Raw genomic sequence first — 17,784 nt, 5'->3', positions numbered from 1 at the left:
CAGGTATGTAGCATTCGCTTCCTGTGCATGGAGATTCACAATCTGTACCTGAGGTAATGGAAGGTTAATTTGTTCAAGGTCACAAGGAGCCACAGTAGGCCACACCTTCAAACCCCATTTGAAAAATTTGAAAGAATCCTTTTATAAATTGTGATTATTACATAGGCTGTATCCTTTTCACCCACTGGAAGATTTGGTACTTTCAGTAAATGGTTACTATAATATGTTATATCATGGTCTTCCTGCCTCTGTGCAGAATGCTCTACAGCTGATACAAAATGCCACAGCTTGATGTCTTATAAAAACATTTACATTACATTACGTTGTGTTTATATACTTCTCTTTAACAAATGGTTCTAAATGGTTCATGGAGGCTGACCTGGAGGAGGAACCTCTACAGTATGTAATCAAACCTGATGCCATTGTGACCGCTATGACGCTAGCCGTACCTGCGGGGATGACGTGTGTACCACCCCGGCTGAGAGAAAAAATGCTCCAATGGGGACATGCGTCCCGCATGGCGGGACATCCCGGGATCCTGGGGACCAAGCGGTTTATCTCCCAGCAGTATTGGTGGCCCTCACTTGATCGGGATGTGCAGGAGTTTGTGGCCGATTGTCCGGAGTGCGCCCAGCATAAAGCTGACCGTCGAAGACCCCAGGTGTTGCTGGTGCCTTTACCGGTACCTGAGAGACCGTGGACCCATATTGCCATGGACTTTGTTACGGATCTTCCTAATTCGGACGGGCATACAGTGGTTTGGGTAGTGGTGGACCGGTTCTCTAAAATGGCCCACTTCGTACCCATGCCTAACCTGCCTTCGGCAGTGAAGCTGGCACAATATTTCTTCTACTCTATTTTCCGTCTCCATGGCCTGCCGGAATCCATTACCTCGGATCGGGGAGTACAATTTGTCTCTAAGTTCTGGCGAGCCCTGAATCGAGCCCTGGATGTGAAGTTGAACATCTCGTCGGGATATCACCAACAGTCTAACGGCCAAACAGAACGTACTAATCAAGGCCTGAAGCAGTTCTTGAGGATGTATGTCAATGAACACCACAATGACTGGAGTCAGCTGCTTCCTTGGGCTGAGTTCGCTCATAACTACCGGGTGAGCTCGGCCACTGGCGCTTCGCCCTTTTAAATCGTGTATGGAAGACATCCCCGGATACCGGCCCCCTTGAAAACCAACTCGGATGTCCCTGCAGCGGCTGAAGCAGTGACTTCCCTCCAAGCGACTTGGTCGTCCGTTCAGAAGGCTCTTCGGGCGACCTCCGCTCGTATGAAACGACAAGCGGATAAATATCAAATAGTGGAACCACATTTTCAGCCGGGCGACTTGGTGTGGCTGTCCAGTCATAATCTTCGTCTGAAGATACCATCCTCCCGCTTTGCACCTCGATTTGTGGGTCCGTATCCCATTGTGAGACAAGTGAACCGTGTTTGCTATCAGCTGAAGTTACCATCTACGTTACAGGTACATAACACATTTCATGTGTCCCTGCTCAAGCCAGTGGTTCTGAGAAGAGGTGCCTTACTCGCTTTGCCTGCTAGCCCAGCTGTATCTGCTTCCCAGGGGGAGTATGAGGTCCGGGATGTCTTGGATGCGCGGCACTTCCGGGGACATCTTCAGTATCTCATTGCGTGGAAGGGATATGGACCGGCCGACAACTCCTGGGAGGACGCTGCTCATGTACACGCTCCGGTCTTGACCAGACGATTCCATCGCCTCTTCCCTCATAAACCTAAACCTCGTGCCCGGGGTAGGGGGAGGCCCTTGAGGGGTGGGGGGGGGGGGGGGGGTGATGTTATGATTCTACTGATTTGGCAGGGGAAAGGAGTGGATTTCATTCCTGATTGGCTGCCAGGGTTTGTGCTGACGTCAGTGGGTAGTACTTAAGCCTGCATGTGACTATCCTTTCTGCTTTGACGTTACTCGTGTGGTGACTCGAAAGCCGGGCAGTCCTCTGTCAGAACGTGCTCAGTGCTCTGACTTTGATCTGAGTTCCCTGTTCAGGGATTTCTTTCCTTCCCCCGTGTTTGTGTTAGCTGGGGCAGCATGTGTGTGTATGTGTGCTATCAGCTCACCTGCTTCCAGCTGGGCTTTTCTTCGCTGTGTGCAGCTCTCTGTGTGAAGCCAGCTGCTTGTTAGTCAGTGGGGGCTGGGCTTTGCTCAGCCTTCGGTTCAGCTAAGCTGCTTATCTGAGAACATCCTCTCTGGTTGTTTGTTTTCTCTAGGATTTCTCTTCCCCCCCCCCCCCCCCCCCCCCCCCTTGTCCCAGCTGGCTGGCTCAGTGAGTCAACCCTTTATGTATTGTGTGTATTGTGTCCCTGTCTCTGACAGTGTGTTTGTTCTGTAGGCAGTGCTCCCCTCATCCTGAGCTTTCTCTCTGATTGTCTGTTGTGTTTAGGAGCTCTCACTCTCCTTTGTGTGTCTGCTGGCTCTGTCAGCTTAACCCTTTGTGTTCTGTGCCTCTGCCTCTGTCTTCTGTGGTTTGAGGCAAAGGTTTCTGCCCTCGGTTGGGTCTTGTACCTCTGGCCCCTGGCTGGGGCCTATCTCACCCTTTCCTTGACTTGCTGTCTTAGTTCCCCTGTCCTGCGCTAGGCCCGGGGAGGGTGTGGCTTCACTCTTGTTCTGTTGTTTCCCCTTCTGCACTATCACTGGTGTTTAGAGCGTGTCTGGCATCTGGGGGTCCCGGGGGGGGTCCTCTGGGTTCTTTCACCCCTCCCTGTGTGTGATTGGGTTCCAGTGAGGCCGTGAGGCCCGCACGCGTGGCTCTGTGCGCTTGGGTTCCAGATCGGCCGCAAGGGAGGGTAGCTTAGGGGTACTGTGTAGCTGGGGTGTGTGGTGGTGGGTCGGTCTCCCCTTGGCCTGGGTCGGCGCTCTGGTGGCCTCGGCCAGGGTCCAAGGGCTCACAACCAACCCAACAGATTACATAGGTGTAATTATTATCTCACCTAAACTTTCATCAAACAACCTCAAAGCAAGCAAATACTGAATCCATTCAAACAAAAAATTTAAGAAAATTGATGGTGGGGCAGTCATTAGGTAAGGTGGACAGAGATATAAGATACAATAGGCTTTATAATATTAATGGAATAAGGAATAGAATAAATCCATGACCAAATCCTATCAACAGGAATTACATCATACATTGCGGTTGCTTCAGTCATCATAAGCATAATTCACAAATAAGGACCTAATGTTAATAATTTTATAATAAAAAAAATGTAGCCAACTGAGTGACCGTTGGATCATTTCTCTCTGTTCGACTGAGAAAGTTTATTAGTATCAGTTAATCTAGAAGCCAACTGAAAAAGAGATTTTACATTAAATACATCAGAAGCCAACTGAAAAAGAGATTTTACATTAGATACATCAGAACCTATCTTCTTAGAGTACCATGATTTCCTTTTGGTATCTAAGGCAACCTTATAATTATGTTGAGCTTCTTTCCAAAACCTCTTTATATTCAGATCTTTTGATTTTAACCAGGATCTTTTAAGTTTCCTACAAGTCTGTTTCAGAGTAAGTGAATCAGAATCAAAGCAGTAATTACTTTCTCGTAAAATGAGTTTTTAAAAGTTCAGGAGCTATTTTATCTAAAGTTATCCTACAGAATTTCTTCTAGGTCGATCCAAACTAAGAATAATTGGTAAGAATAAAATTCTGATGAAATCCCCAAATTAGATTAGATTAGAAAGAGCATGGAGCAAGAAAAAAGACGAAAACACACACAGACTAGAAACAACTACAAAGAAAATACAAATACACTATCAGACAAACTAAAAGGACCTATTACAAAACCAAAATAGGACCAAACTACAAGGATACACACAAACTCTTCTCGCGCGTAAACAATCTTCTAAATACTACCAAGGTCACTTCCAACAACTCGGATACCCATCAGCAGCCAACCTTGCAAACTACTTCAACGAAAAAATCATAAAGCTCCGACTCATGATACCCGATACCCACTAACACAACGGATTACGCAAATATCCTTGAATGTCTAGACCCAACACCTGGAGAATGTCCAGCAGATCGATCATGGATCGACTTTGACACGCTCTCATCAAAAGAAATCTCATATTGGCTCGGAAAATACGCCAAATCGCAATGCAAATTAGACATCTGCCCTAACAGTCTAATAAGATCCGCACCCAAACAATTCAAAACAGACCTCACGAACCACATAAATTACAGGCTGCAAAATGGACTGTTTCCCATGGAGAAAGGAAACATCCTACTCACTCCGTCACCGAAAGACGCTAAAAAAAGCACAATGGACCTAACCAACTATCGACCAGTAACATCTATTCCACTCATGACCAAACTCATGGAAGGCATAGTGACGAAACAACTTACTGAATACCTAAGTAAACACTCAATTCTACACGAGTCCCAACCAGGATTTCGGACAAATGACAGCACCGAAACTGTACTAGTGTCCGCAATGAACTCATTCAAGTGGGCAATTGCGACTGGTAACAACATCCTCCTCCTGCAATTCGACATGTCCAGCGCCTTTGACATGGTTAACCATGATATACTAATACACATACTAGAATACTTCGGAGTAGGAGGCACAGTTCTCAAATGGTTCAAAGGATTCCTAACCACAAGATCATACCAAGTAACGAACGTGGACAGATCACCCCCATGGATACCTGAGTGTGGAGTCCCCCAGGGATCCCCTCTTTCACTATCATTATTCAACCTAATGATGATACCTCTAGCCAAACTACTAGCCAATCAAAACCTCAACCCCTACATCTATGCAGATGACGTCACAATCTACATCCCATTCATACATGATCTAAATGAAATCACCAATGAGATCAACCAAAGCCTCCAAATAATGCACACTTGGGCAGATGCATTCCAACTAAAACTTAACGCAGAAAAAACACAATGTCTTGTACTCACCTCACAACATAACACAAAAAACTTCACCACCATAATCACACCATGTTGTACCCTTCAAGTCTCACAAAACTTGAAAATTCTTGGAGTCACCATTGATCGAAACCTCACTCTTGATACCAACGTGAAAAACACGACGAAAAAGATGTTCTACACCATGTGGAAACTTATAAGAATAAAACATTTCTTCCCGAGACACATCTTCCGTACCTTGGTACAGTCAATGGTAATAAGCCATCTGGACTACTGCAATGCACTGTACGCCGGGTGCAAAGAACAGACAATCAAAAAACTCCAAACTGCCCAGAATACAGCCGCCAGACTCATATTTGGAAAAACTAAATATGAAAGCGCAAAACCCCTAAGAGAGAAATTTCACTGGCTCCCACTTAAGGAACGCATTGCATTCAAGATCTGCACGATTGTACACAAAATCATTCATGCAGACGCCCCAATCTACATGCTAAACCTCATGGACCTACCTCCCAGAAACGCCACAAGATCATCCCGCAAATTTCTCAATCTGCAGTACCCCAGCTGCAAAGGACTTAATTACAAGCTGATGCATGTCACTACCTTCTCTTACATGAGCACGCAGCTATGGAATGCACTACCTACAGACTTGAAAGCAATCAACGAAATAACTATCTTTTGAAAATCTTTGAAAACATTCTTCTTCAACCAGGCCTACAATTGAGAACCTATATCCTCACTAAGTCACCTCGCCAACCCACTCAATTATGAACGCCCACTTCTATAACTACCCTAATCACTCTCTTCCTTCTTCTCTCTTCCCTTCCTTGATCGTTACACATTACTAACTGTATCTGATATCCTGAAATGACAATGTTAACAAATCTATGTAAGCCACATTGAGCCTGCAAATAGGTGGGGGAATGTGGGATACAAATGCAATAAAATAAAATAAATTGGTCCATATTTATCTTACCCCTAGTCTGATAAGTTACATTATATTTAGGAGTTTGTTGATTAGCTTGTTCCCAATTAAAGGTAAAATTAAGCAAATAATGATCAGACCAGATAATGGGATCCAGATAAAAGAGAAATACTAATGGAAGAAGACAAAGTAGTAGTGTTTGTGTAAGCCAATAAATCTATTCAAAGCAGATAAAGTCAAATGCTTGATATCAGATGTATCTGCTTTTCAAATGGATGTTGATATCCCCTGTTAAAAGATTAAATTGACAATGTAATGAGTTTGTAAAAACAAAATCATAAAACAAATCCTTAGCTTTCGGCCTACATCTTGGAGAAGAATAAAAAAATAATACAAGTTAAGTCAACTCTTAAAAGCCAAGATTTCTAAATTTGGAGTAAATAAGAGAGTCTAAAACAGTAACAGTACAAATATCATGGAATATCAAAGCAATGCCTTCACGATTCTTGTCTTCTCTAGCCAATGAAGTTATCTTATAGCCTAAAGGGCAGACTTTGTTAATGACTGGTTCTGAAGTACATTGAAGAGAGCTTATTGCTCCAATATTGAAATCCTTATGCTCGCTCCCAGTAGCTACTCATGTAAAATTTAAGGTATTGCTCTTGATATTTAAGGTACTATGGCTTGGGCATCCATTTCTCTTGACATTTTATTGGAAAGGAGTATTTCCTCTAAGAAGTTTTGTTCTCAAGAGTAAGGAGCTTTTGAGATCCCTTCTGTTAATGTTACTAGATGAGATACTGAGATACTACTAGATTGCTCATAGCAGCAGGTACACATTTATGGAACCTTTTAACTGTTGAGTTGAGGATGTGCTGTGATCTTAAGGATTTTAAGAAAAGCTTGAAAACTGTCTTATTTAAGGATGTTTTATGGGATGAGTTTGAAGACTTCAAAGAAAGTTGATATAGATTATAAGTTTCAGCTGTGCAGATGTCAACTATGCTGGCATTGCAAGCTAGAGCTGTGTACCAAGTTCTAGATCTTACAGATTTTATAAATTATTCAATATAGTATTAATGCAATTAGTAATTTTAGATGTGTCTGAATAGATTATATTGTAACAGAGGGTTAATATTAAAAAAATAAATCATACTTACCTGGGATCCAGGGCTGTTTGAGGCCAGTTTTTGGGAACGGAGGTTGTCTGGGGGGCAAAAGAGTGAAAGGAGGAGGGGGCTCTGCTCTTGGCCTCTGCTGAGAGCGCTGGCGCGGTTTTTCTGGGGCCAATTCGAGAGGGCAATCCCTGGAGCAGCACTGTTTGGGGCCGATTTGCAGTGTAGCGCTGGAGGAGCGTTGCGGGGGAGCAGCGCCGTCATTTTTAGACTCCCGGGGACGATTGAGCACTTCCCCGGGAGTGAAGAGCTGTTCGGGGCATTTTTGGGCCGGGTTCAGGCCGATGGGAGGCCGCACGGCGAGTTTCTGGGCCAGGGAGCGTTGGGGCATGTTCCCGGGTCTGAAGGGGGAAACGGGCTGAAGAGGAGCGCTGGGCGTCGGCGCTGAAATGTTTGGGGGCCGGTTAGAGTGGTTCAGCTGCCGGAGGAGCGCTGCAGAAGGCAGCGATGCCAGCGGGTTTTTTTTTTAAGATGGCCGGCGATGTTTAAGAGACATGCGCATGTGTGCATGAGGCGGCACGCGTCATGCAGATATCGGGATCGCGCGTTTTCGCGTTTAGGCCAAAGCCGGGGCCTAAATTTTGGGCCCGGTTTTGGAGTTTTTTATTTTTAACTCCATTTCGGCCCCAGGACGTCGACGACCGGAACCAGTGGCAGGCGTCGTGTGCAGGGAAAATCTAGATTAAGGTAAGGGGGTTTTTAACCCGAAATTTAAATTTATTTATTTTAAATTGTATAAATATGGTTTTTGATTTTTAAAAATTTAGGGATTTGTTCAATTTAAATTTGGTTTTCGGGTTCAGGGGATTTTTCCTGATTTTTCCAGTGGGTTACATTTTGAATTTTAATATTTTAAGGGGGTCTTTTGGGAGGGGTCTGATTTTAAGGGATTAATTAGGGGTTAATTTTTTTAATTCGATAGGGTAGGTCCGGAAGGGGAGTTGGAAATTTATGGGATGGTTTTTGGTTGGATTTAGGGATTTTGGAGGGGTTTAGAATAGTTTATTTGAGGGCGGACATTGGAATTTGGGATTTTTAAAATTGAAAAACAGGGATGGATAGAGAATGGGGGATTTAATTTTTGGGCCAAATGTTAAGTGATTTGGGTAAAATGTAGGGTGGCTAGGATTTTTGGAAACATTTTTCCATTGAAATCTATGGGATTTTTCTGTTTAAAATGGAGCTGGAGCAGCGTTGGTCAACATTCCGCAGGTCAGCTTGGCCAGTTTAGAATTTTTTAAAGGGATAGTGATTGGCTGAGCTGACTTCGGAATGGCAAGCCAGCGCTGGTCTCCTTGGCAACGGTGGTTGGGCAGTTGGTCAGAATGTGTTTGGGAGTCAAGGTGAGAGGAGGTGCTGTGTGCGTTGGGAGTGTTTGAGAATGGTTTCAGAGTAAAAAGAGTAAAGGTTTGAGGAAATCTTGGGGAAGTATTGGAATATAGGATATTGGTTAGGGTTTAGGCTGTTTGGTAGAGTTGATATTCATTTTTATTGGGATTTGAGAATTTGGGGTAGTTTTAAGGGGGTTTGGAAAAGTGAATGGAGTGTATGGGAAGTTGAGTTATAATGCAGAGTCTGGTTTAATATTAGAATCTGGGTGGGACAATTGGTTTTAAAGGTTAAATTAATAGAGATAGGATAGGTATAGAGATTATAGAATGGAAGGTTAAAAGTATAACTGAGAGTATGGGATTTGAATGAGAGGTATGAGTGAATAAAGACTGTCAAACACATTTAATAGGAAAGTTAAGTAAAATAAAAGTTTAATTAGAGAGAGTAAGCCTGTAGGATAGAGAAATGTTTAATTATTTTGATTTTATTAGTCAGATGGCCACAGTATAAAACTGTTACTGACACTAGGTATTCTGGTTACCTGGTCAGCGAAGGGAGGGTCTTGCTTCCATTTACTTTATTAAAGAGTGAGGTTTTGGGAGAAGAGTTGTTGCCTGCCAGGAATTCCGGAACAGCTGACGCAACAACTACAAGGGCCCCAACGCAAGAAAGGTTCACCGGCATACCGGAGAGAGAAGAACAGCATATAGCTAAGTGACTGTAAAAGGGATTCTGGAACTGGGGATAGAGGGAAAATGGTGGGGTTAGTTGTGAAACCTGAAAGAGAAAGGAGAACAAACCAAACAAATACTTACCTGTACCTGGAAGGGTTGGGTGGAGACGTCTCCTGTAAGATATAAAGGTGAACACAAAGAATCACGTTCTAGAGAAACACCTATTAAGGGAATACTTAAAGATATTAGTAACGGTTAAAAAAATAAAGAGGGGAAAAAATGAAGAACTTATCTGATATTTAATCTGGTGCAGCGATGAAATTCAATCTGTAAGAGAAAAAAATGAATGTATGGTAAATTTTGGGGTTATTGAAAAATTACTTGTTTTTATTTAACTGCGGTTACTGTTTCATTGAAAAGTTTTGAATAAATGTTATCTGGTTACATGAAAAAGAACACCTGGTTGCTATCTGATTTTGGAAGCTTGGGCAGGAAAGAATCCTAAAATTTTAGTTTATTTTCCTCTCTTAGTCGTAGAGACTAAGCGACGAGGTTAGTTATTGTACCCACTTCCCAGCCTTGGTGATTGGGGTTTCAACTAAGCTGTCACGACTACAATCATCCGGCTGTTGAGACACCCTTTACTTATTACAGCATACCCAAAGCTGAGGGGGTGAGGCACAATATATTTATGGAGTTCAATGTAAAATGTTTTAAACATTAAACATAATTGTGTTATATATATATATATATATATATATATACATACATACAGTGCACTCCATTTAAGTTTACGTCGGATAAGCACATGCTCTGTTTAACTGCATGCCGTACTTTGGTCCCGTTTTTGGGGTCAAACTTCGATTTAGCGCACCACTGATAAGTGCAAGATTCGCTTATATGCATGGTTCAAGACCGCTCCTCTGCAGGGAAGACTCTGCAAAAGCGCGCACGCAATATAGAAGACGATTGGCGTGTGACAACCAACAAGGTTTCAAATTTACCACGCCTTTAGCCGCCACAGGCAGAATAAGCGAAAGAATGTTGTTAGAGTGTACACTGGAGTCGTCATCTTCATTGGGGCGGAACTGTAAGACTTTTTTTTTTGTTACATTTGTACCCCGCGCTTTCCCACTAATGGCTGAACGAATAGAAGTTCTTAATAAATTAGAAAACAAACAAAGTCAAGCATCTATTGCTAAAGAATATGGTGTCAATCCCAGTCAAATTTCACGTGTCTTGAAGCAGAAAGACCAGCTTCTGGAAGACTGGCAAAACAATACAAATCTACAACGGAAACAAAAACGGGCAGGAAAAGCTGAGGAGGTAGAAGATGCTCTTCTTCGGTGGTTTTCTTGAGTCAGGAGCAGACAGTTCCTGTCAGTGGTCCACTGCTTATGGAGAAAGCTAACCAGCTAGCTGAAAGTCTTGGACTAACTGATTTCAAAGCCACTGTTGAATGGTTGGAAAGATGGAAGGAGAGGAACAACATAAAATTCAAGAAACAGCATGGTGAGAAACAAGACGCTGATGACTTTGGTGCTGAAAATTGGGTTGTTTCAGTTCTTCCTACCATCTTGAACACGTTTGCACCTCGTGACATTTTCAATGCTGATGAAAACGGTCTCTACTGTTGAGCGATTCCTGATAGAACACTTGCATTCAAACATGCCGAAACTACTGGAGGTAAAATGTTGAAGGACCGACTGATGATCCTCCTTTGCTGCAATATGGATGGGAGTGAGAAGTTGGAACCCCTCGTCATTTGAAAGAGCAAACAGCCCCATTGTGTCATACGAGGCTAACGCAAATTCATGGATGACTGGGGAAATTTGGAAGCAGTGGCTAAAGAAGTTAGACACTAGAATGCGGGCACAAAAGTGTCAGATTTTGTTGCTTTGTGATAATTGTGCTGCACACAGGAATGATGTCAGGCTGTCTAACGTCAAGGTGGTCTTCCTGCCATCAAACACTATCTCTCTGATCCAACCTATGGATCAGGGCATAATAGCCAATTTCAAACAACATTATCGGGCTCTTCTGCTACGTTGTCTGAAGAGTGGCACAGACTGGCACAGATAAACATGCGGTTGAACTGGCTCGTAATCTATCACTGTTGGATTCCCTACATGTTTAAACTGTTTTATTAACGATTCTCACAATACAAAGTAATGTAGAATATGCATATAGCATTGCTTGATATACAAAACAGCATTCTTACAACATATTCAACTTCGCCAAACACTTTTCGTCCCCATTTTTCTCCCCCCTCCCCTCTTAACAATTCCTTGGCCCATGCTAACATTAGGTTTTAAGTGACTCTTGCTCCGAATATCATACACTTGAATACTTCATTAGGTAAAATAGTGCTTATCACAAAATATCAGTAAACTAAACATCAAAGCTCTAGATCACTGCCAAGCTTTAGCCATTTACATCTCTCTCAACCCCTCCAACCCCCCACCCAATACCTCCCCCCCTTGCAAGCAGAATTCCACTCTAGACTAAATTTACTACTCCAGGCTACCCATACTCTCCATTATTCCACTATTTATCAGGCATTAACAAGCAGACTACGTCCCCTTGGACTAAGCATTTGCAGGTATGGTGTCCAAATCTGCAGAAAGCGCACTCTACGTTTAGGCGATTGTTTTGAATCCCTAGCCTCCCAAGAGGCCAGGAGATGCACCTGATTGCGCCAATGCCAGTAAGCTGGCCCTTCCGATGAGACCCAGTATTGCATAATGCATTTCCGCGCTACCAAGCTCAGCTTCCTGCATAACATTATAGCGGGGGCGCCTAATGGGGCAAACGCTCTTGGTTGGTCCAACAGAAACTGCCGCTCCGTTCCTTGAACTCTGTTCCCCAATCGAATCAAAAACCCTTTTACCCTCTGCCAAAACATGCGCACCTTGGGGCATTGCCATAATGCATGATATAACGAGCTGGGACCCCCTCCGCATTTAGAACACCCCGAGTTGTCCGGCCCCAACATATGAGCCAGTTGTGTTCTAGACATATACCCCCGTAGGACCACTCTATAACCACACTCCCTCAGCCTCTCATCTGTTACCAACGCCCGTATGCCCTTCAAGGTAGCTGACACATCCCATGTTGCCAGGGAGGTCCCCAGATCTTGTTCCCATTTTCGCTTAAGATCAACATATTGCCTCTGGGGCCTACGCCTAGCCAGTGCCCCATACAGTGCTGATACAGATTGTTTCTCTATCTGCAACTCCTCAAAGAAAACCCTTAGCAGCTCCCCCATCCGCCCTCTCAGGGGTACTTGGCTCAGGGACCTTACATAGTGTCGGACCTGTGCATAGGCAAATCTATTGCCCCAAGCTGATCCCACTTTATCTTGAAGAGCGTCAAATGTTATCATTTCCCCATTGTCCAATAATAGGTGTTCCAATCTTGTGATGCCCAACCCTTGCCATCTGCCAAATGTCGGGTTATCTATCCCTGCTTCAAAAACAGGATTGCCTACGATTGGGATTTGATCTGTAACGTGTGGTTGGCCCCCCATTTGCCGCATCCACCACTGCCACGCCTCCCGGAGGGGCTGTAGTATTATACTTTTTTTAAACTTAGAAGGGAGCTGACTACGAGGTAAATGGAGCAATGCTAATATGTCATAGGGAGCAAAAAAAGCTTCCTCCAAGCCCATAGGTGTGTAATACTGCGTGGCATTCACCACATCTCCTAAGTGGCGCAGCAAACACGCCTGATTATATAGGAACACATCCGGGATACCCATTCCCCCCTGTCTCCAGCTCCCTATTAACAGGTTTTGGCTAACTTTAGGCTTTTTGCCTGCCCAACAAAATCTACTAAAAAGGCGCATCATCCGCTTCAAATCAGACCGCGATAGGCGTATGGGTAAAGTTTGAAGAACGTACAACCAGCGCGGAAACAACACCATTTGTACTACATGTATCCGTCCCATTAATGACAGTGGCAGACTCATCCAAGAGTCCAATTTAGTTTTAGTATATTCCAGTAAGATTTTAACATTCAACTGATATAAATCTAATGTATTCATTGTGAGTCGGATTCCTAAATATTTAAAAGACTCTCTGGCCCATCTCAACGGAAATTCAGGAACCCAGTCCCTCTGGTTCACCTCTGGCGAAGCCAGCGCTTCTGACTTGTCTAGATTAATACGGAAACCTGAATAGTCGCCATATTCACAAAAGGTTTCCAATAACGTGTCTAAGGATTCCCTTGGATTTGTGAGATGTATCAAAATGTCATCCGCAAATGCTGCAATCTTAAACATGTGGGTCCCTAAGCCAACTCCCCGGATCAAAGGGTTTGCCATGATTTCTATGATAAGGGGATCTAAAACTAAAACAAAGAGAAGAGGGGACAATGGGCACCCCTGCCTCGTGCCCCTCCTAATACAAAAACTTTCCGATTCTATCCCGTTTACTCTCAGAGTGGCACATGGGTTGGCATATAAAGCATGAATTGCCTCAACAAATCTCCCTGAAAATCCATGTTCCAGCGTATCAAAAAGAAACTTCCAGTGAACCTTATCAAAGGCCTTTTCCGCATCAAAGCTGATCAGCAATGATGCTACCTTCGCCTGCGAGCTGTGTTCTAGTGATGTCAATATTGCTCTCAAATTTTTGCTCACTGCTCTACCTCCCACAAATCCCACTTGACTTTCATGAATCAACCTTGGGAGCAGCCTCGCCAGTCTATTAGCCAAGATTTTTGCCAACAACTTGGTATCATAATTTAACAGGGAGATAGGCCGGTACGATGTCGGCTCTAGAGGGTCCCTCCCCGGTTTCAACAAAACTATTATTTGAGCCCTATTCAAGTCTGGGGGTAACCTCTGTCTTTCTATCAATTGGTTCAAAAATCTAGTAATTGCAGGTATAACTCCTCCTTCCATTAATTTATAGAATTCTCCCCTTAAACCATCAGGTCCCGGGGCTTTCAGTCGCGGGCTGCGGGCAATAACTAGACTGACCTCATCCTCAGTAATGAATTGATTGAGACTGTCCAATTCTTGTATTGTAAGCTTTGGTAAAGCCAGATTTTCTAAATACATCTGATTTAACAGACCGTCTTCCTCTGGGGAAGCGTACAGCTCTTGATAAAAGGCCCGAAAGGTTTCACATATTGCTTTGTCTGATGTGTGGAGCCCTCCCCCCCTTTGTCTCAGTGCCAAAATGTTCTTAGTCCCTCCCCGGGGGTTAATTGTTTTTGACATCAACTTGCCTGTTTTATTACCATGTTTATAAAGCATATATCTATAGTAGAGCTGTGACTTGTGTGCCCTTTCTTGCAAAAGTACATTTAAGGCGGTTTGAAGCTCTAACACTTGTTGTTTATCACCTATCGCGTGTGTCTCCCCATATCTCTTCCGTGTCTTACAAAGTTGGTTACTTAAACGCAAGATCTTTCTATCTCGTGTCTTCCTCACAAAGTGCGTGTGACTTATCACTTCGCCTCTAAGAACCGCCTTAGCCGCTTCCCAAAACAAAACTGGGTCTTCTATGTGTTCCTGATTATGAGTACTATATTCCGCCCAGCGAGCTTGTAATCTGCCTTTAAGCATTGGATCTGAGCTGAACTCCAGGGGAAATTGCCATTTATATTCTTGTGGGGTTGTACCGCTTGGTATCCATTCTATCTTAACCCAGGCATGGTCCGACACCATGTACGGTCCTATCTCCGCTGTTGTCACTTCCCCAAACATCTGACGTGATGTCAGAATATAGTCAATTCTCGACTGAGTGGAGTGGGCCCGCGACAGGTGTGTATAGTCTTTCTCACCTGGGTGTAGCACCCGCCACACATCAACCAGGCCCAACATCTGGCTCAATTGTAAAAGGCCTCTATTATTATAACATGAAGAGGCCGTCTCCGGGGCTGATCTGTCCAGAGAGGGGTCCCAAGTTGCATTTAAATCACCCCCCAGCACTATAGCTGCGTGCGGTTGCCTAAGCAAAAAATTAATCAAAGTTTGATAAAACTTCCGATCGTATCTATTTGGAGCATAAATATTACAGATTAGCAGTTTCTGTCTCCCAACTACCACTTCCAATATAACATAGCGGCCTTCAGTATCAATCAGAAGTGGATTAATTACAGAGGCTATGCCTTTCCTAATTAGTATCGCTACTCCTCCCTTTTTACCTTGTGCATTTGCTGCTATACAATCCCCAACCCACCAGGTGCTGAGCTTGGCATGTTCAATCTGGTTCAGATGCGTCTCCTGCAAGAGTGCTATGTCTGCCTTCTGCCTATTCAATTGTTGTAGAATCTTAGAACGTTTGATTGGCGAATTAACTCCGCCTACATTCCACGTTAGTATTCTTACTATTCTTGGATTTGAAAGTGTGTGCCTATATCCATAGATGTCCTCTGTTGTAATCGAGGGGGACATCCCAGCCTCTGCCCCCCCCCCCCCCACTTGCACCTCCACTATGTCAGCTTCCTTATTATGTTCTACTTCTTTTCTAGTTAAGACTTGTGCCCTGCTTGCATCCCTCTTCCCTCCCCCCACCCCCTCCTCCCCCCCCCCCAATTCCTGTATCCCTTATTCTCAGGTCCACCAATTAGGACCTTGACTTCCTTACGTCTCTCCCTCTCCCCTCCGCATTATACAATGTTACATTAAACATAACTTTCATTGTCAAGCTGATCAGACACTTACAGGGTCTCCCCCCTCTTACCAGGGGTTCAAACCGGTTCACCCACTGGCCATGTCTGCCATATAGTGTCTTAATCAACAGCAAAAGATTAAAAAAAAAAACAAAAAAACTCAACACTCAAGTCTAACTCACAAACCATAGAACCTTAACTTTCCAACTGCAGCCATCTTGCCAAGCCTTCTGCTACTATAAGTGGTCCATCTTTGTTCTTGGCTGGGAGATTACTGTATTGTCATGTATTGACCAGTCAGGTCTCTGCTGACCTCTCCGTATAACATTACTCAGTGTTCTCAGAGTGTTCTCTTTTCTATGCTGTTCAACTTGCATCTGAAGATGTTGTTCCCAGCTGTTGTAGAAATTCTTTAGCCGCCCCTGCCGTCTCATATGTCTTAGTAATACCATTATGCGTGACCCGCAGTTTGGCAGGGTATTGTAGTGCAAATCTTATTTTCTTTTGGAATAGCGTTGAGCAAACCTCCGAAAACTGTCTCCTCCGTGTTGCTACCCCTGCTGAATAATCTTGGAAACATCTTACTGGGATTCCTTCATACTCCAATGCTTTTCCAGCTCTCAGCAACTTCATCACTTCTTGTTTTTGCGCATAGTTCAAAAATCTTAGAATTACCACTCTTGGCTTATTGGTGCCAGTCATTTTCATCCCGATGCGGTGAGCCCGTTCTATCTGTATTGGCCCCGAGGCTTCTGGGAATTGTAGTTCACTGGCAAACCAGCGTGCCAAAAAAACCTCCAAGCCCCGTTCGGGTAACGCTTCTGGCAGGCCCACCACTCGGATATTATTTCTCCTGGACCTGTTTTCTAAGTCCTCAATCTTTTCCTCCATCGCCTGCAGCTTTTTTTGAGTTATATCTTGTATTGTCTCCACCTCCGTTACTCTATCCTCAATTTCACTCACACGTGCTTGAAAGCCTGCACAATCCCGAGAAAGATCTGTGAGCTGTTCTTTTACCTTTTCCAGGTTAGTATTTATGGGGGAGAGCCGGCGATCCAACATATCTTCTAACACTGAGGACATTTCTGAAGTTATTTCGGCGATCCAGGCCGATGACACTGTCGGGCCCGGCGGGCTTGCGGGCGGCGCCATCTTGTCTTCTGCTCCTCTACCACGGAGCTTATCTTTATGTATATTTTTCGCTGCCATCACGCCGCCAATTAATTTAAAATGTACGTTGCCGGCCTCTCTAGCGTTTCAGGCTGCGGCGAATTTCGTTTTTAGATCGCGGTTTGTGAGCTGGTCATGCGGAGGGGGGATTGAAGCCGGAGAGATCTTTTTCCTTCAACCCCTCGCGGTCATGACGTCACCGGAAGCCCTGTTGGATTCCCTACATATGCAGAAAGAAGCCTGCAATCATGTTACACAGGCAACCATTGTGAACTGCTACAAGTGGGCAAGCTTTGTTAAGGATGTGGAGAGGGACGAAACAGATGCAGCTGTTGCAAACGCTTCCGATGAACTGGTTATTGACATCCCAGCCGGTGCTACTGAAGAGGAGTTTCATCGCTACGTAGCTGTTGATTACGATCTACAAACAGCTGATTACAGCACTGATGTCAAGATATGCGCCTACACGCAGGCAACAACGGCTGATGATGAAACAGATGAAGAAATGAGCAGCGAGGCACATGCTGATGAAATTCAACAACCTCCTCCTGTCACTTTTGCAAGAGCGCTGGAGAGTTTCAACACCGTGCGGGCCTATCTTGAGGCCACTGGATGTCAGTGCTATGACAGTTTTTGCCGTCTGGCAGACGTAGTCTATGGAACACACAGACCCAAATAGCATATAGAGGACTATAGCTGATTACTTCAAGTAAGTCTAACGTCAGTTAATGGAGACTGTATACTGTACATATAATAATAAACAGTACTGTATATACGTTTATCAGATGTCAAGCTTCTTTGGGTCACAACGGTTAAGTGCACGCTCCGGTTAACAGCATGCATTTCTTTGGTCCCATATCTTTGCACTTAAGCGGATTGCACTGTGTGTGTATATATATATATATATATATATATATATATATATATTTACTAGGGCTCACTCTGACTCCCAGTTGGTCCTTTTATTATATATATATATATATA

General features: G+C 44.0%; 1 protein-coding gene across 1 annotated transcript in view; it reads left to right on the top strand.

Moving 5' to 3' along the window:
• The window catches only part of DENND4A (DENN domain containing 4A), a 576,041-nt gene that overhangs the window by 292,869 nt on the left and 265,388 nt on the right, over positions 1–17,784 (top strand).

This window comes from Microcaecilia unicolor, chromosome 1 (assembly GCF_901765095.1).
Source record: "Microcaecilia unicolor chromosome 1, aMicUni1.1, whole genome shotgun sequence".
Taxonomy (NCBI): Eukaryota; Metazoa; Chordata; class Amphibia; order Gymnophiona; family Siphonopidae; genus Microcaecilia; species Microcaecilia unicolor.
Note: the sequence above shows the minus strand (reverse complement) of the source record. Positions and strands in the feature narration are given on the sequence as shown.